The following is a 20,266-nucleotide window of genomic DNA, read 5'->3' on the forward strand; positions in this document are numbered from 1 at the left end:
GGAATTGGGGCATGGCTTTAGGGTATGTATTTTGCATCTGGAGAGTAGAGACTCTCTCTCTGCTTTCTGATCACCATGACGTGAGCTGCTTCCCTCTGCCACCCTCTCCCACCATGATGTTCAGCCTCACCTCAAGCCTGAGGAATGGAGCTGGCCTTCTGTGGACTAAGACCTCTGAAACTGTGAGCCCTCAAATAATCCTTTCCTCTTTTTTTTTTTTTTTTTTTTTATTTGATTTTTATTTTTTTTTTTTTATTGTGAACGCTTTCCTCTTTTATAGTTGTGCTGGTTGGGTCATCTAGCCATAGTAGTGAGAAAGCTGACTTAAACGATCTTTATACAGGTCTGCCATATATTTTGTTAGATTCATTCCTCATTACCTTGTTTTTGATAACATTCTAAATGAATCTTTCAAAAAATTTTGTTCTTAACTATTTATTTCTGGTATATAGAAAAATCCTAATGACTTTGTGTGACAACTAACATCTAGTACCATTCTGAACTCTCACTCATCTCAAAAGGTTATGTGTATATTCTCTTGAATTTTTACACAATCACATCATTGTGATTTCTTCCTTTCCAATCTGAATATATATTTTTAATTTGAAATAATTGTCTTTAATTTTTTATTTGTTCTTTTTGGTTATACATGACAATAGAAGGTATTTTGATATATTGTACATACATAGAGAATAACTTATTCTATTGAGGATACCACTCTTGTGGTGGTACATGATGTGGAGTTACCCTGGTCATGTATACAAGGCTAGAAAAGTTATGATCAATTAATTCTATCTTTCCTATTCCCCTCCCCCCTCCTTTCCCTATGTTTCCCTTTGTCTAATCCAATGGATTTCTATTATTCCCCTCCCCAATCTCCCTTGTTTGGGGTTAGCATCCACAAATCATAGAGAACATTTAGCCTTTGTTTTTTTTGCGACTGTTGTATTTCCTTAGCATGATATTCTCCAGTTCCATCCATTTAACGGCAAATGCCATAATTCCATTCATTTTTATGGCTGAGCAATAGTCCATTGTGGATATATACCACATTTTCTTTATCCATTCATCCATCGAAGGACACCAAGGTTGTTTCCATAACTTGGCTATTGTGAGGTGAGCTGCTATAAACATTGATGTGGCTACATCACTGTAGTATGCTGTTAATTTTTAAGTCCTTTGGGTACAGACTGAGGAGTGGGATAACTGGGTCAAATCCAATCTGAATATATTTTATTTCTTACCTTATCCTGTTATTTAGGACAGCACATTTCTCTTGGGCTTCATTTTAAAAGGAATAGTGACTTGTAATATTTGCTATAGGTTTCTGTAAATACCTTGCATCAAGAAAAATATTTCTTCTCATCTAGGAATGTTACAATTTTATCTGAGTGGATATTGAATTTTATCAAAGGCTTTATACATCTGCTGAGATCCTCATATGATTTTTCTCCTTTAATCTTCTAATGTGGCCAATTACATTAATTGATTTTTCTCATCTTCATCAAACCTTACATTCTTGGATAAAACCAATTTGTTTATGATGTATTATCTTGCTAGATTCAAATTGCTGAAATTTTGTTCAGGTTTTTTATATTTATACTTTGAAATCGGGCTGCAATTTTTCTTTCTCACATTCTCCTGGTCAGATTTTGGCACAAGGTTGTGAAAGCCTTATAAAATTAGTCAAGAAAGAATCTTTTTCCATACTTTAAAATAACTTGTATGAGGTTGGGATAAGTTATTACTGGAATGTTTGGTAGAAATCACTGGCAAACTCTTTCAGTGTGAATTTTTCTTTGAGAAAATAATAACAGATTTAAGTTCTTGAATGGTCCTGGATCTATTCTAACTTTCTAGTTCAGATTTATGAACTTTAATATTTTGGAATTTTTCTACTTCAACTGTTTTCAAATTAATTGGCATAAATATGTTTACACAGTTCTCTTATCCTTATGATTTCTGCATTTTATGTGATTTTAGTTTTCCTTTTATCACATTATTGTGGTCTTTTTCCCTTGGTCATTTTTTATCAGAGATGTATTATTTTAGTCTTTAATAAATCTGGTGTTTTGCTTAGTGGGTACTTTCTTTTGTTGTTCTTTTCCTAACTTTTAAGCTTTTTGCATTTCAAATTAGTTTACCTTATAATCTAAACTTGTAGGCCTTCAAATTTCCCTTTAATTACTAGTTTCCCAAACTTTGATACGTAGTTTCAAATATTTGATATATAGCATTTTACATAGCATTTAAATACTGTCACATTTCCACAATAATCTGTCCCTTTACCCAAGAGTTTCCAAACATATCTTTTCTAATTATCATTTTGTTTTGAACTGATTCTTAGCTGTACTGTGGTCATAACATAAGTCTAATGTTATAAAACTTTCAAAATGTTTTGAAACTTACTTTATGGCTCATATGTGATCAACTTTACGGAGGCTTTTTTTGGGGTTGTGAAGAATTTTTTTTTTCCTCCTTCTACAAATTTTGCTTGGGAGGTTCCACCTTTGTTGGGTTCATTCTATTAAAGAGTTTATTCAATTAAATGCTCCACTTGGGCTGGGGCTGTGGGTCAGTGGTAGAGTGCTTGCCTAGCATGTGTGAGGCCCTGGGTTAGATCCTCAGCATCAAATAAAAATAAATAAATAAAATATTGTGTTCATTTACAACAACAACAAAAATTTTTTTAACTCCACTTAAAGCACATACTATCTTTTACTTTACCCCATAACACTCTCAAGACTGCAAAAACCAATATTCATATCCACTAGATTCAGCAAATGCCCTTCAGGCAAATGCTGACTTTGGGCTCTGCTTACCTCTCTGGCCTTTACCCTGTTCTATTTCTTAATTTTTTGGTGCTATTTCTTAATTTTTTCCCAGTTTACACATGCTTCCAGAATATATTTTTAATATTTTACTCAGTACTTTGTTGTGTTTTCAATAAGTTGGTTTAGACAACTCAAATATATTACTAGAAATGTAAATCCTTGTTCATTTTTCATCAAGTATTTATTGAGCACCTATTATATATGTAATAAGTGCTATAGTTGTAATCTGTAAAATAGGTTAGAATGAGAAAAAAGAAATACTGACTGGGGTAGGGCAGTAGAGGCAACTGAGAGAAGGTGATGGGAATTGGTGGTTTAAAATACATGTTTGACCAGGCATAGTGGTACAGGCCTACAGTCCCAGTGACTTGGGAGGCTGAGGTTTGAGGATCACAAGTTGAAGACCAGTGTAGGCAATTTAGCAAGATCTGTCTCACACTAAAAAATTAAAAGTGCTAGGAATACTTCAGTGGAATAAAAGATAGGAAAGTAATGTCCTGCAGACAACTTCTGCTTTCCACTCCACCAATGAACTTCCTTGAGACAGGCAGCATGCCTGGGTGCATTCTTATAAGGGGGGGAAATGGGGGGTAAATGCAAAGAGAAATGCAGAAGTTAATATCTGAAAAATGATCCTTTTGCAAAAGGAATGACTGAAGCATGCAGGGTAGGAGGAACATTAGAGAACACTGGAGGAAAAAGAAGGCACTCTGGATGTCCTGTGAGGGAATTTGGACTTTTTCTTTGAGATCTACATGCCACAGGTAGATCTGCAATTCAGGGCATATGGTGCTTAGCACTATGGCGTGCTGGAAGGCAGAGAGAGCAGCCCCCATATACCTTCATGGGTTGCAAGAGAGATGGAAGGGCCTGATTATGGTGTGCGTGTGGAGGGGGACACAGTTATGCAACTGAGGGTATTCTGGAAGGTGGCCAACACAGCCACTCTGCAGAGAACTTTGGAGTGTAGAAATGATATCATGGATGTAGAATGGGAGTAGATGGAAATGAGACTCCCTCTGAGGTTTCTGACAATGATGACTAAATGGTGACGGTTCCATTAGCCAGGATAGGGAGATTCAAGAGGAGCAGCAGTACTAAGGATGGGTCTGAATTTGATATCAAACTGGGCATTCCTCTTGGAGGTGTCTAAAGACACCAAGCACAAGCCTGTGGCTCTCAGAGGAGTTCCTGTTGATAAGAGGTAGAGGGAGTTTCAAGAAGGGAACAATGGTCAATAGTGTCTTCTTATGCTGCAGCGATCATGAGACACAGAACCGGAAAGGGGCCCCTCATATTTGGCAACCAGAAGGTCACTGGTAACTTTAGCCTGAGCAGTTTCAGGGGGAGGAGGAACAAGATTATGAAGAAGTGAAAAAAAAAAAAAAAATGTTTTTTTTCCCTGTGCTTCCAGGTAGCTGAAAGATAAGTAGATAGCTCAAGAGGGAATGTTATGTTAGGTAAAAATAAAGAGATGATTAAAATATGATTTCCCGAATCACATGGCTTATTAAATTCCTCTCAGGTCGACAATGCTTAATGGAAACGAATAACAAGAACAAACATTGCAGGGAATACATTCCACAGCCACATCGGGAGTGAATTCCAAAATTACTCAAGTCCACTTACTCAGTTAAGAAGCTCCTGGGGAAAGTTATGTCTAATTAAAATTGAGGTGGACCTTGTGCAGGGACTGCCAGGAGAAGCTGACTTGACCACCAGAGCAGAAGTCTGGTGACACTGACAGAGTCCTGGACGTTGGAGAGGTGTGTGATGCTGGTTCTCTGAGATGAGGGGGACGGCCTTGCCCTGCTACAACCAGAACTCTCAAAGTGTTGGTCAAATTCTTGCATTTGTATGTATTGAAGTCCAGTAGCTGAGGTCAGTAACTCGCATATGAGGGATCAATGATGTTTGGAGTAAATTCACAGAGGAGGAAGAGCTTCCTCCAAGTTCTCACATACAGGATAGGACAACACGTCTACTCTTTTCCTCCCTCTCCCTGATCCCTTCCTCTACTCTATTGGTCTGCCTTCTACTTAATTTTTAGTTGGTGCATTATAGCTATACATAAAAATGGAATGCATTGTGACATATTCATACAAGTACTTCATTTCCCAGTTTTCTTCCTTCCCCTCCCTCCCTCAACATGTCTACTTTTAAACAAAACATCAAAATAGAACAAAAGCACAAGCTCCCAAATCAAAAAAATGTAGCAAACAATGTAAGGATTTGGAGTCACTGTGAAGCTATGGAACCAAGGAACAACAAAAGTTTCTTCTCCCTTTTTAAACAGTGGCAAAAGCCAAAGTTGCTGAGGTTAACAGATGAATCTAGAATTGAGGAAGGGGGACATTTAGTGGAGTGTGAGGTTCCTCACCATGGAGCTGGAGGGTGGGAGGTCAGAGGACTGGTGAAGGAAGGATGGGGTTTCCAGGCCAGTGGAGCAGATGGAAATTGGATGCTCCCTCCCCCACACTTCCTAGGCATCAGGGCAGGAAGTAAAGGGACACCATGCCACATACATTCAATAGTCCCCACTCTGCTTAAGTGGTGGTGTAAATTAGGTAGACACCAGAGAACGAGGAAAATATTAGAGATGTGAACCAATGAAGGAAAGGAGGGGATGTCCAGGCTTCCTGAGTGCTGAAGGGAAGGAAGGAAGCTTGGCAGAATACTGCCCTTCCAAAGCAGGAGGTAGTGAGAACAGCTGCAGAGAAACAGGAAGAGCCTAAGCCAGGAAAATGGAAGAAAGGCTAGAAAACAGTAACAGCATGTTCCAGGTTCCAGGTATTATACTAAATTAGGCGCTTTATAGGAATCACATGTAATCCTCAAAAAGCTCTTGTGAGAAATGCATTGTCGGTTCCATTTTATTGATGCAGAAATTCTCTCTTTTAATTCTACATCTCCATAATGGAGTAGACGGCTTTGAATATGGAGGGAGAGCTTCAGTTCTTCTCTTTTAAAAATATTATTTCACTGGTGAAGCCAGGTGAAAGCAGTGAAGTGTAAATGCGTAGTGAGCTCCGCCAGTGAAACCACTTATGTCTCGAAGGGCCATGGTTAACGTTGGACAACTAGGTTGAATTCCAGAGCGAGGTGGAAGGAAGCTAGCTGCGGAAATGAAGTGGTAGCTTGCGAGGGGAGCCCATTCCCTGAGTTGCAGCACAGACCAGTAACACAGTCCGAATCTGTGCAAAAAATTTGTGGGGCAGCTTGGTCCACCGCCAAGAAGTTTGCCCGCTTCAATACCCTCAGAGCTATATAAACTGTCCTGCACAAAAGACACTCTGAGACATTAACTGTCGTTAGAAGTAACTCTTATGCTTCCCTTCATAACTTCCAATGATAGGCTGCAAAAGAGACTTTTAAGATGATGGGCATCAATAATATATAGTAAAGGCAATCCATTTCTTAAAAAGTGTATTTTGAAATAGATGTGTAATATGGCTTTGCGGGGGAGAGGGGAACTAAGCAAACGAGGGACGAGTGATCGAAAGGGGATTTCATGTTTCATAGCATTTATGCTATATGATTTTATAACCTTTTTTATAACATGCCGTGGACCGTTTTTTGCACTTTTTTGCAATTGGGGCACGTGACTCGCTGCAAGATTGCCATGGGGACCAGAAGAAACTTTTTTTTTTTTTAAGTAACGTTCCCCAGGCGGTAAGCAATAGACATCGCCTGGGGCCCACACAGGCCAGGGAACCCCGCCCGTTCCTCCAGGACTAGGAGCTGCGCGGCCGCAGCCCGGGAGACTGGTGGCGAGGGCGCTGAGCTCTGCCCGGGAGTGGGCGGGGGGAGCGCGCGTCACGTGGCTGGGGCGGGGCCTAAGCGCCGCCAGCCGCCCGCCCGGCAGCAGCCGCCGCCGCCGCCGCCGCCGCCGCGTCCCATTCATGAGGGCCGCCCGGCTCGGCTGCGGCCCAGGCGGCTCCGGAGGCAGCGGCGGCGGCGGACGCCCCGGCCCCGCCCCCTCGGCAGCCCTCCCCGGCCGGTCCTCGCCGCCGGCGTCCATCCCCCGCTCCTCCTCGGCCGCCCTCCCGCGTGCGCCGGCGCGGGCCAGGAGCGGAGCCGCCGCAGGTAAGCGGACTACGGGCCGGGTCCTCGCGCCCCCTTGCCGTGGGCCGGCCTCCGGGGGGCGTCGCGTGTCCGCCTATAGGAGTCGACTAAGGGGCCGCCCTGCCCCAGGCCGCGACCCTCCCGGGAGGCGCGGACCAAGCCGCCCCCTGCCTTGCGCCCCCTGTCCCCGCCTCGCCGCGACCGCGCCACGTAGACGCGGTCCCGGCCACCACCGCAGCAGCACGGGCTGGGGGTCTGTGAGCGGACTGAGGACTCTGAAAAGCATTCGGGGCCCTGCTACCTGCGGGGATGGTCACCTGAGAGCCCTTGGTGGCGTCTCTGGCCGGCAGGCTCGGGCTGCGAGTTGCGGCCCGGGAAGCACCGCGGGAGGCCGCGTCTCCTTCCAGCCCCTGGCCGGGGCCCTGGCCCGGGTCCTGGTCCTGGGGGAGGGGGCGCCTGGGGCACGTGATTCGCCGCGAAGCGAGGGCTGGCAAGTTGCTGTTATTTCTTTAAGGCCGTTCGTTTGCCCGCCGCTGCCTCCTTCAGGCTGTAGACCGGATTCCAGTGTGAGTAGTTTTCTTGTCAACCCCCACCCGGTACATCTTAATTTGTAGTGAGTGGGTTGAGATACAGTTTACACCGAGGGCTTCTCAAGTTTTAACGCCACTCATCACCTGTACAAATTAAGATGATTCTCTTTGCCAATTCGGGATGACGTTTTGAAGACCTAATTATGCAAAACGGGACCAGGAAGATAACCCTTTCAGAAACTACTGGAACTCAGAATACTTAGAAAGTCTATGAACTAATTTTTAGTACACTTTATTTAGAGCTTACTTATTTCCGCCCCCCCCCCCCATTTTTCGGTTTTGTTTTTTTTAATTGCAAACAAGTCTCTTGCCTTGCTGTTAAATCGGGCCTTGCTGAAGTTCTTTTTGCCCCATAGCAGTGATGCTGTTTAAGTGTTACTGTTTGTTAAAACTTGACCTGGCTGTTTTCGGTTTTGACAACACAAAGTTGATTTTGAACAATTTACCAATAATTTAGTGGCCCCTATTGGTTTGTGCTGATAGTCGGGTGTTGATTTCAGTGCCTTAAGAATGAAAAGGGAGGCAGGCGATGCTGAAGGTAGAAATGGCAAAGCCCACCACCAGGGCAGGGGGCAGAAGCAGGTGACTTAGTCCTTGTTGCGCTGGTCCTCCTGAGCATCCTCATTCTGCCTAAGTGCAGCCACCTCAGGCCAGACCCAGCCATAGTATAAAAAGAACAAAGCCACGTGTGAAAGACCGTTGGACAGTGTGGGCATCTTCTTCCTTCTAATTGTGTAGTTGATTGTGGTACATCAGATTCAAGTATCCTGCCCAAATGCTGGTAGAGTTAGCCATAGAATGCTGAAAATGAAATGGACAGTTTCGGTTTTAGTTTTTGATGGCCCAGTTGAGAATCAACAGAGAAGCATTATGCTTCAGAGGATCTGGAAATGGAAGCTTTTGAAAACCCTTGAACACTGTAGTAAAGCACTATTAAGAAGCAAATAATAGAGTCAGCAGAGCTTTGTTTTCTTTTATTACTACATTCTTGTAGCAGTAAAGGTTTTTATCACCCTGCATTGTAATTTTGGTTTACTGTCTGAACTGTCCCCTGCATTGGGACCAGAGTCCCTGTACCAAGCACAGAATAGGCTTTAGAAGAGCCTTAGCCTATGATTGTTGTATGGAGGTAGAAAGCAGCAGGCAGTTTGTCCTTCCTAGGGACCTGGTAACAGGTTTCACTTCCTGAATGAGTTCACTGAATTTTCTTTAATGGTGAGCCTCAGGTGAATAATCTTGGTGGTGCCACACTTTCGAGGTGGTCAAAGGTTAGATTAAGGTAATGAACATTACAGTGAACATTTTGCAATGTTTAAGTATTAATATTTAGTTTAAAGAGAGCTTGGTTCTATGTGTCAACAGCTGACTTCTGTACTACTCTTTATGCCTCATACATAACACAACTTAAGGGCTGGGGTTGTGGCTCAGTGGCAGAGCACTTGCCTAGCACATGCAAGGCACTGGGTTCGATTCTCAGCACCACAAAAAATAAAATAAAGGTCCATTGTCAACAACAACAACAAACTACATAACTTAACACTTACCTGGAAACTTCTTTGTTAGGAGGTAAATTCGGCACCTCCCTAAGGTGATCAGCAACCTCAATTAGGAAGTTTTTCTTTAAGTCTGCCAATCTTTTTTTATCCTTTTTGCTTAGACCCCTGGGACTGTCACCGTGTGTGTGTTGACATGCCCTATCGGTTGATAGACAGTAGTTTGGAACTTTATTTTGAAATTGTTTTTGACTGTCATATCCTTCATTACTAAGTAAGTCATTATTACCTGACTGAGACACCACAGTCTTCTATCATTTGCCACCTTTACGGTGAAAACAACTCACAAGTTGGTAGGCAGGGCCTGTAGTTGACCTTATCATATGTCACTAAAACTTAGCAGAGTTTGGAGATTTTTATTGTAAGCTGGAGTGGTAAAAATATGGGTTAATCTTGGTAATAGGGTATTTGGATAAGAAGTTGTCTTGGTGGCTTTGCTAGCATTTAACTGATTTCTGGGTCCACCTTCCTCCCTTGCTGACTATTTTAGCATAACAGTTACTAACAGTAAACACTTCACATATGTGAAGTTCTATACTTTTCAAAACAAAGGTGTGAAGGACAGATGAAGTAGGTAGGAATCTCCCAAGTATCAGTGGCAACCTGCCCTTGATTTGCACTTGAAACTTGGGCCTGTCTGCCCCTGCTCAGCTTCTCAGTCTGAAAGGAAGGAAGGGAAAGCAAAAAGAATAGGTTAGGAGATGAACAGTGCTGCAATGCAAGATAAAGTCCTTCATGTAACTTTTAGGATTAAAATAATGATAAACATTTTTTTTCTAATTTGATTCAGTGACTACAATTTAGAATCTTTTTTCTCAAAAGCCATTTAAAATACTAAATTTCAATGATTTTTGTAGATTGATGTTAAAATTGTTACTAAGAAATGAAGAAAGAAGTCAGAATTGATTAATTTAAAGCCTAACTAAACAATTCCATCAGCAACTCCTTTTCCTGTCTTCTATTTAACCTCTCTACAAAGCCAGGGTAGTTTATATAACTGTTAGAAGTGGGATCTTTTAGGATTCTTTATAGTTTATTTAGGTAAAAAATATGAAGAGTCTGTGTAAGTGTATTAGAAAAGAGTGTGTTAGGCATGCTAGAACATGATCTTTTAAAAACCCATTTGGAATGTGATGCCTATTTTTGTAATCTTTGAATTACAAGAACTTTATTATTTAGTGATTATTTGTGGTGTCATACATTTTCAACATGAACTATTGGGTAAACATTGGCTCACAGAAGAGCATACCTTAGAAAGTTGGCAGCTAGTGGATTCCTTCTTCTACTTGCCTTTATTCCACTTGTCAATTTAGAATCATTTTACTTCTATATTTAATTTTATCATCAGTTACTGAACACTAAATTGAATGTAACACTTGCCTTTCTTGTCATACCCTTATTGCTTTTTGAGCCAAATCCCTTATTTTAATTTTATTTATTAATGTTATTGTCTGAACTGCCTTTTTTTTCAACCAGAATATAAATAAAATCTAAGTAATGGTTTATACATTCTGATTTGTTTTCAGCTCCTAGCATCTCTTATCTAGCCTGTTCAAGAAGCTGCAGTAATTGATTTTCACCTATTTTCACAACTCTAAATTTCTCGTGGTTTTCTCAGTTCCACTTCAGTTCATTTCAATGCACTTTTATCTCCCCCAATCCATTTTTTAATATTTTTCCCCATTACACTTTCCTTAATGTACTTCTGCTATAGGAATCAAACTCCTTTGCATTTGTGATGTTGGTTTGTGCTCTGTGTTTCTTTGGGATTGCTCTGAAGTCAACTATGGCTTTCTTAGTTTCTTAGTTAATCACTGTTAGGGTAAATAACTGTTGTCTCCTTTAGTTTTCCAACACTCTTTGTAGGTAAAGCCAGTTTACCTCTTTTGTTGTAAATGTTGAACTAAAGTGAGAAGAACAGTGGTGAAGTTTATTGAATGAAAGCCATAGGGTGCTGTCCTTGAATTTTGAATGTTTGGCAAATTCTAGTCAAGGAAGTAGGATTTGAGGAGTGGGTTTAACATGAATGTGGAGTAGATAGAGAGGATCTGTTGTTTTAAAGTGGGTTTGAAGGGCTCAGGTTGACAGAGTGCTTAAGGCACAAGGCCCTAAAAAATGGATGAAGGAGAAAGAGAGGACATCATAATTTGATCATAGTTTGCAGGAGTTCCAGTGAAGGAGCTGAGATGCCATAGAGACCTGTTATTTGCACTGGAAACTTTAAGGTCTGATTTGCTCTCCCATTGCTTTGATTTTAACTTTTTGATTACTTTTTAATTGAGTTGAAATTTTAAGTAATATTGAGGGAGACCTAAAGGGATATAGATTTAGAAAATTTAAGAAACATGATTAAAGACACTAATATTTCAAAAAGAAGGATCTATTTTTTAAAAATTATTTGGCTTTAGTGGTTATAACCAAGCTTTATTAGATAAAGAGGATATGCTAAAGATGGGAAAAGATCCTTTAGAAAAACTGAAATTGGTCCTGCAAGAAAAAAGATAGGCATATGGTACCAAAAACATCTTGAGTGACTTACTGAATTTCTTTTACCTGTTTCTGAAATATAATGGAAAGGGATAATTGATCCCGAAGATATTAATTTAAATATATTTTTAAATCTATAGTAATATGAGTTCTTTTTATAAAAATAAAGCATCAGAATTATAAACAGAAAGATCATTGGTTAATTTGGGATTGAAATCTATCTAAAAGGCTTTTTTTTTAAAACCTCTTGAATAAACACTGAAGTTGACTAATAGCTAGGATAGTTTTATTTTGTTCAGTGCATTTATAATATGATGGTTATTGCTCCTGGCAAGATAGATATGTCCAGCTGTACTAGACACTTGGTGTGTGACTTACTCTAAATAAATGTCCAAAATACAGAGAGCCTTTGAGATATGTGGAAATAATTATTCAATATGGTATCTTATAATTTGGTTAGGTGATTCCCCCCCCCCATATTGGGGATTGATCCCCGGGGTGCTTTACCGCTCAACTAAATTCCCAGCCCCTTTTTAAAATTTTGAGATGGGATCTCTCTGTGTTGTTGAGGTAAACCTGGAACTTGCGATCCTCCTGCCTCAGCCTCTCAAGTCACTGGGATTACAGGTGTGTTCCACCATGCCTAGCTCTGATTTTTGAATTGTTTTACACTGTGTGCCTGCAAAACCATCAGATAATTAATATGAATTGAAAGCTCTGAACTGGACCTTGAACTGTTATGGTATTTTTCCCAGCTGTTGAGTCTGTTTATTTGTGATCCTTATAAAACAGTGTGCTTTTCTAATGAGCTAATAGGAGTCCAGGAATGTTTAGGCTTAGTGAAGCATCATAAGGAATATTGTTTTTGTTTTAGTATGCTAGAAATATTTTTTTCTTTGTAAACATTCTAAAACATCTGTCCACATATTAAATTTCTTCAAAATCTTTTACCATTTATTTTGGATGACTAATAGGTACATATTTGACTGTGGCCATAACATCTATTTACATATGAACTATACAGAAGTAAGACAGAGAAGTATTACTTGGAGAAAGCTATTTTATAATTTGAAGTGTGTATTAAACAAATGCTTTATTAGAAAGGATTGTTGTAGGATTTTCTAAATGGCTCACCTGAATCAAAGTAACTTGCCTAACTAGCATTATTTGAAAGGTAGAAATTTGGTATTTTGGGGCCTTTGATATTGGCTCTATCCACTATCGAATGATGCTGTTTCCTACTACTTAGAAACACTGAATGTTTCTAGGAGGTATTTAATGTTTAAAGGATTGTCCTTATGATTACAATTAAGTTACTGAACACCTTTCGGCCAGACATTGTACTAAGTAAGTGCTTTACATTAATTTTCTCTTAGAGTCACAACAACCCTGTAAGGCAGAGATAATGGCCCTTTTTTTAGGTAAAGCCACCAGAAGCTAAGATTTCTTTAAGGTCACACAGTCACTTGGAAATGACCATCTTCTGTTGCCCTTTGCTCCCATGCCACATACTGCCCAAGGACCATAACAATTGCACATTGATTTGGCATCCTTGAATCAGTTTTAGGGTTTTGTTTTTACTTTTGTTAGGAAGAACTGGAGAAACTGTCCTTAATTTCACAGTCTGTAAACTCATAGTAGAGGGATAGCACCTACTTTGGAGGAGACTTGGGTTTCTAGGACTCATTTATGTATGCAAGACCAATTATGCTAGGGAGAGAAAACCAGCCAGGAAAATAAAGTGATTTGGGCCCTAATGCACTTACTTGACACCTGCTCTGGAATGAGCATTGTGAATCTCATTTTCTCTTGCCTGCCTTTCACAGTATGAGCCTGTCACTGGGCTGAGACTGGATCAAGTGTCTAAACCTGTTTTTTATACAACCTGGTCTCTGCACTCAAACTAAATATTGCTTTCAGGCTCAGCCTGAGAAGGAAGGTAGTTCAGGTAGTGTTGTGAAAGATGAAGTAGGTGGTTGGACTATTTGAAATATATGTCAGAATCCACCATGATGCTTTCCTCAAGGATTTTCTCTGGTAATTTGGACTGTTCTTGATTTGAGTACTATAACCCTGGATTACATGGGACTGGACTGTGTAGGAAACTTCTCTATTCAGAACTCCTTGTCCCATCACATTGTATATCCAGCTGAAACCTTAAGGTATCTGAGTTCTTTTTGAACCAGTTCCTTTTGAACTAGTGGTTTTTTGTTTTTGTTTTTGTTTTTTCACTGTATCATTTGACTCACTTGGTAACTACATCTGCAGATAGCTCCCCTCTAATGGAGTTAATAAATGAATGACTTAGGGAAAAGACCCTTTCATTAAACAGACAGACATTCAGAGACAGGTCTTGCTATGTAGCCCAGGTTAACCTTGAACTCTCAAACCTCCTGTCTCAGCCTGGGATACAGGCACGCCACTACATCCCACAGTTGTCTCTTCTTTTGTAACACTGGGATAACAATACCTACCTACTAGGCCCTGAGGATAATGTGAAAATGAGTGTTAAACTACAGCCACTAGCCATCTAGAGGTCCAGAGGCCTGGTAACTGAGTGGGGACTCCAACTAGACAAGAGATGACAGTTGCCTGAGAAGGTAAGACAATTCAACATTCCTCCTATCATAGTAAAGTGGCTTGTAGTATTGTAGAGAAATTAAGTAAGTCTTTTATATGAAGCAGAGTTTAATACAATGGACAGGGAGGAATTGGAAAGGAAATACTACCTAACTGTTGAAAGTGAGAAGCAAAGAAGATATCATTTGAGAACATGTTCAGTTGAAAGATATATATTTTTTTGCGGTGGTGGGGATCGAACCCAGAGCCTTGTGCTTTCGAGGCAAGCACTCTACCGACTGAGCTATCTCCCCAGCTCAAAAGATGTTTTTTATGTCACACAAAAATAATTTTATGTGCCTAAGATTTTTTCCTTGACTTAGAACTTTTATCTTCACCGTGTTGAGTTAGTAATTTTGTAGACTAATCTTGTGCTCTACTTGTGTTACAAATGTAAGTCTTGTGATTTTTGCCACCATTTTGTCTATGATCTAGAATAAGAGTTGTTTTCCATGTGTAATGAAGTACAGGTGAATGCTTCACTTAAAGGGGAAAAAAAAGTTGTTTTTTGACTAGTTCAGAAAACCTCTAAGTAATTAACATTTTTACAAACTTTAATAATTTGATTTTCATAAAAAAGGACACCAATTTCCTTAGATTATGTAACTACTCAAAATTTTATTCTCTACTATTTCAAAAATACTAGTATCTCTGTATTTTTAATGGTAAACTGAATCTTTTTGCTTTTCTGGATGGGATCCTTTATAAGTGATGACCAAATCTTTCACTGATATTCTTGCCATGACATCTCCCTGTCCCAAATAAATGAACTATATAAACTTATAGGGCATTGCTGTATTTAAATTTCCTGGTTCATTTGATTTCTCTGTTAATGAGATATACCTGAAGCTCAGGTGAACCTCAGATGCAGATGTTGAGAATTAGAAAGGAGCTTTTCCTAATTGAAAACAGAAAAAAAAACATGATCCATATTGCTCTTATTTGCCTAGTATTTTTTTTCTTCCCTTTTCCCCCATAATTTTCATTCCTGTGAATATGATTCTTTTTTCATAAAGCTGTATCACAACTTTATTCATCTTTAAATATTAAAGTATCTTATTTTTAAATGTAGTTGGAACATTCAAATAGTACTATGAGGTATATAATGAATAAATATTGGTTCTTTTCCTTATGCTGATTACATCCCACAGTTGTCTCTTCTTTTGTAACACTGGGATAACAATACCTACCTACTAGGCCCTGAGGATTATGTGAAAATGTAGAAAAAACTTACTATTTGCTCATTTCTTGTGGGATTTAACTTATTTGTATGCCTACACTACTGTAGCAGGGTTTCCCATTTAAGATGTTCTTGATTGATTTTCCTAATGTGCAGGATGAGGATCCATTTCTTACATAACCCTCTTTAAACACATTTCCCTATACTGACCACCTATTGAAATTATATAATATTTTTCCAATTTTTAGTACTTTCATTTTGATGACTCAGTATTGTTCATAACTAAACCATGTGTAATGATTTTCTTTGACAGTTCAAATTTTTGTTTTCTCTGGAGTCAATAGCTATTTTGTTGACTTTGATTTCTTAGCAGCAGTCATGAATTCAGGCTCCCAATTTCTGACAATCAGTATAGTTTCTTGCCTTGCCCTGAATCTCTGTCGTTTCTCTTGTGTTGGGCCCCTTATCCTAGATCTCTTGTCGCTCTTCCTCGTTTTTGTAGAGCACTCCTCCACCAGCTTTTTGAGAAAAGATTAACAGGAAGTAAATTCTTTGAGATCTTACAGGTCTGAGGATTTCTTTATTCTATCCTCACACTTGCTAGGTTACCTGTCACACTAGAATGGAAGTTTTCCTTTAGACTTCAATTTTTTTTGGAGAAGTTAACTATTTTTGAGAAGTCTCAAGCCTCTTTATTTTTGTATTTCTCTACTTTCCCTTTTTATATCCTTTCTTCCTCCTGCTTTTTTTAAAGCACTTTTACTTTGCATTTTTAAAGTATTTATAACTTTATTTTCTCTTGATGAAGTTCCTTGGTTTCTGATTTATCATCTCAGTCCTTGGACCAGGGACAGGAAGTGATAGTTAACCTGGAAAGAACCCACCTCACTTGGCTTCGCAGTGAATCCTCCCTTCTCACCTTTTTTTCCCCTTACACTTGACTAGCCTGCATATGTGTTACCAGAGCCACTGTAGACTAGAGGGCATAAAAACACCTAGAGATTATAGTGGTGCTTCTCAGGCCTGGTAAGGCTTCTTCTCCCCACATGCAGAATCATCCACAGCTATGTCACCTCATGAAGTTGGGGAGGAGGCTAACACTGGGTGCTATACCTCTAATTGAGAGCATGGTGTAGATTCTGCTTTGTGTAGCCATGCCTATGCAATTCTGAAGCATTTGCCATTACAGAACTCCCTAGCCTTTAATGTTGTCGACTTTGTTTTTAATAACTGCCTTTGGACCTCAAAACAGTGCAGGTATCTCCCCATCCTTTTTGCTGAGAATTTGATGGGAACTTCCAATTTGGAAAATCGTATCTCTGACTCTAGGAAGTATTCTGTCTATCTTAATTGATAATATTTTCCCTCTTTTTTTTTTTTTAACTGCTCTCTAAAAAATACTCTACAAAACCAATAGAGGGCCCCTTTTGCATTTCTATCTTTTTCCTCCTTGTGTTCATTTTTTATCCTGCCTAGTTAGATTTACAGGGTTTTACTATCTGCTTTATCTTCCAGCCCTGCTTGGGATTTCTCAATTTTACTATGTATTTTAATTACTAAGAGCTCTTTCTCATTTTTAAATGTTCCATTTTTATTAGCGTCCTATTGTCATTTCATGGTTGTAATATTTTCTCTTTCCTCTGATAATATTAGTGTTTATGAGAGTTATTTGCATTGTTTCCTTCAAAAAATTCTCATTTGTATTAATTGCTGGGTTTTAAGCTCTCCTCAGATGTCTGGTATTTGTAGGGTATTCCTTTATAAGTAAAAGTGAATTCAAAACACTGATTGAAACTGCTCTGTGAATGAGCTGGTCTTCAGCACTCAGAATAGGTGACCAGGTAGGGAATTCCAAATATTATTTGTAGGTCCCCTTCATTCCCCATTGATAAATTCCTCAGAAGAATCTGCTTAGTGTTCTACATTTGGTATCCAATGTTCAGGAAAATGAGGAGTGAGAGAGAGTAGCCCTATGTCTGGGCCTTCACAAGTTTCTAAGTGATTTAGCTTGTTTGTTGTTGGTAATATTTCCTGTGTCAACTCTGTGATTTGCTGCTGCGACCTTCTTTGCCAAGGCCATTAATTCAGAAAACCAGTGAGGGACAATGGGGGATTGTGACAAACAAGCACATGTATGTTGAGAGAAAGCTGGGACCAGGTGGACCTCTAATGGAAGAACAGTGACCCAGAGCTAGCTCAGCACATTTATTATATAGGTTTTATCATCAAAAGATTATTTGTGAGAAAGTTTTAGTAAAGTAGACAGATTTGAAGGTTGGCAGTGAAACTTGGAGACATCAAGGTTATCTTATGATATCTAGAATTCTCTATCCCTGGGAGTAACTGAGCTCAAGGTCCATACTGTTATAGCTCTGTGCCTTTGCATGGAGCCTCCCCAGGCCAGGCATCACCATAGCAACTGAGCCATCTTGACCTGCACCTTTGCACAAAGGAAGTTCCCAGCACAAATGCAGCCACAAGGCAGTCAGAGGCCATGATCAAGTTGGCTCTTTTCCATCCATTACTTTTCTTTTTAATGGTCTTTTATTTTTAGAAGGGTTCTAGATTTTCAGAAAAATTTAGAAGATAGTGTAGCGTTCCCATATAGCCTCTACTGAACTTCCTCTGTTAACATCTTGCATTAGTCTGATACATTTGTTACTGTTAATGAGCCAGTATTAACAAATTATTTTTAATTAAAGCCCATAGTGTGTTTAGATTTCCTTTGTTTTTTAACCTAATGTCCTTTTCTGTCTCAGGTTCCCACCCAGGCTTCCCCATCACCTTTCGTTGTCCTGTCTCTTTACATTTCTCTCTGTGGCAATTTCTCAGACCTTCCTTGTCTTTGATGACCTTGACAGTGTTTTTGTTTTGTTTTTCTTTTGTTCTGTTTGAGACAAGTTATCACTTGTTGTCCAGGCTGGTCTTGAACTCCATGGGTTCAAGTTGTCTGGTGCCTCAACCTTCAAAGTAGCTGGGACTAACGGGTTGTATCACCACACCCAGCCAACCGTCACAGTTTTAAGAGTACTAATCAGATATTTTGTAGGGTGTTAGATTTTTGTCTTATTTTTCTTATGATTGAGTTATGGGTTGTTAGTAGAAAGACCAGAGGTAAAGTGCCATTTTTATCACATCAAGGGTACATTCTATCAGCATGATTTTTTGATTTAATGTTGGCCTTGATTAACTTGGTTGAAATAGTGTTTGTCACATTTCTCCCCTAAAAAGTTAGTCTGAATTTGGAAATCATTCCATGCAGTTCACATCGAAGGGGCGGGTGGTTAAGCACTTCATCTTGAAGGTACACTGTATGTTTGGAATTCCACATGGGAAGTTTGTATCTTAACCCCAGTTTATGAGTTTATTCAGCCATGTGTTTATATTGAAACGGGTATTCATTCTATATTTTGGATTATAATCCAGTATGACTTTATTATGCTGTCCAAATTTTTCTGCTTTGACCTTTGGGAGCTCTTTCATTTGCCTCCTGTGCCCCTTTGACATATCCCCACCAATGTGGGTGTGTGTGGGGGTGTGTGTGTTTGAGTTAGAGCCTTTCTTTGTTGTCCAGGCTGGTCTTGAATTTGTAAGCTCAAGTGATACTCCATCATGAGCCCCCTGAGTAGCTGGAACTGTAGGTGTGTGCCATCACAGCAGGCTCAGGGGTTGAGTTTTGTTTCGCTCCCTCACTTATTTCCTAGTTCTCTATCCGTTTTTCCTTTTCTAGAAACTTGATTTCTTTAATTTTCTGTCATCTCCTCTATCCATGTTCTTTGTTCTTTTGAATCAGCCTTTTGTATTTCTTTACTGTTCTTTGAGTTTGCTAGGACTGCAGTAAAAACATACCACAGACCAGGTAACTTAAATAGAAGTTTATTATCTTACTGTTCCAGAGAATTGGAATTGAGAATGAAGACTGTCCACAAGGTTGGTTCATGCCACTCTCCTACCTCCTGGTGGTTTGCTGGCAGTCTTTGGCATTCCTTGCTTGTAGATACGTCACCCTTCATCTTTGATAATCTCTGCCTTCATTTTCACATGGCATGTGTGCCTCTTCTTTCCAAATTTCCCCTATTTATAAAGATACCCATCATATTTGATTTTAACCTCCCTTAATCTCATTTTAACTTATTACCTCTGTAAATGTTCTTTTTCCACACAAGGTTGCATTTTGAAGGACTAGTGGTTAGGGTTTTAATAACAACTGCTGCTACTACTATTTACTATTTTTTCAGGGAGGACATATTTGAATATAACAGCAAGTTTCAAGAGAGTAGAGATAAATTATGTGACACTCTCTGGATTTAACAGGATGTCTCGTTATGGTAGTATTTTGAGAGATGATTTTAGTCACACTAATCTTCACTGAAGATAAAAAAGCCTCAGGAAATAATTTCTAAATTAACAACCATAGGTTTTTGTTCAGACTTGTGTGACTACTAAAATTTCTGCTGATTCTCAAATGTTTAATAACTTAGCATCAGAATCATCTCACTTTTTACTCCTGCTTTGTTTCTAAAGTAATTTGAAGGTTCACAAAATGACTAAAGAATGAACAGCAGCAGTGTCTTATATGAGAGAGTAAATCCTGCCTTTATTATGGCATAATCATGTTAGCATAATCAGCCAGGTTCTGGTGCTCTCCTCTTGTCCTTTATACTCTATATTTTTAGAAGTGAGCCTTCCTGAAATTTTGTTGCTTTTTAAAATATTCTGCCAAACATTTTCCTGTTTTGGGCTCTTCCAGTGTTTTTACCTAAAGTTGCCCACTTCTGCATGCCCTTCCTTAGTTTCTGGCAACACTACCCTCTCTCATTCCCTGTATATAGTTCTCCCCGTCTAAGATTTTGTTATTGTTGTTTCTATTTTTTTTTTTTTTTCTCTCCCTCTGTTAGGATAGAAGCATCTTGAGGGCAGGTAACTTCATCAACCAAG

The 20,266-nt window shown here is 39.4% G+C and overlaps 1 protein-coding gene and 1 long non-coding RNA gene across 6 annotated transcripts in view; one reads left to right on the forward strand and one right to left on the reverse strand.

Moving 5' to 3' along the window:
* Positions 1-7,323, reverse strand: part of LOC306642543 — a 47,677-nt gene extending 40,354 nt beyond the window's left edge. For 2 of the 4 annotated variants that reach the window (XR_013758583.1, XR_013758584.1), the window contains exon 1: positions 7,217-7,316. This is a non-coding gene — a long non-coding RNA (uncharacterized lncRNA). Of the gene's footprint in view, positions 1-7,200 lie in introns of all 4 variants that reach the window. The other 2 variants (XR_013758581.1, XR_013758582.1) reach the window with 2 other exon arrangements.
* The window catches only part of LPIN2 (lipin 2), a 75,876-nt gene continuing 62,295 nt past the window's right edge, over positions 6,686-20,266 (forward strand). Inside the window, exon 1 of one of the 2 annotated variants that reach the window (XM_079108331.1) lies at positions 6,686-6,920. The gene's annotated coding sequence lies outside the window, so the exon portion shown is untranslated. Of the gene's footprint in view, positions 6,921-7,315; positions 7,466-20,266 lie in introns of those variants that run through there. The other variant, XM_079108332.1, reaches the window with a different exon arrangement.

The sequence above is a fragment of the Sciurus vulgaris genome (assembly GCF_902686455.1).
Source record: "Sciurus vulgaris genome assembly, chromosome: 13".
Lineage (NCBI taxonomy): Eukaryota > Metazoa > Chordata > Mammalia > Rodentia > Sciuridae > Sciurus > Sciurus vulgaris.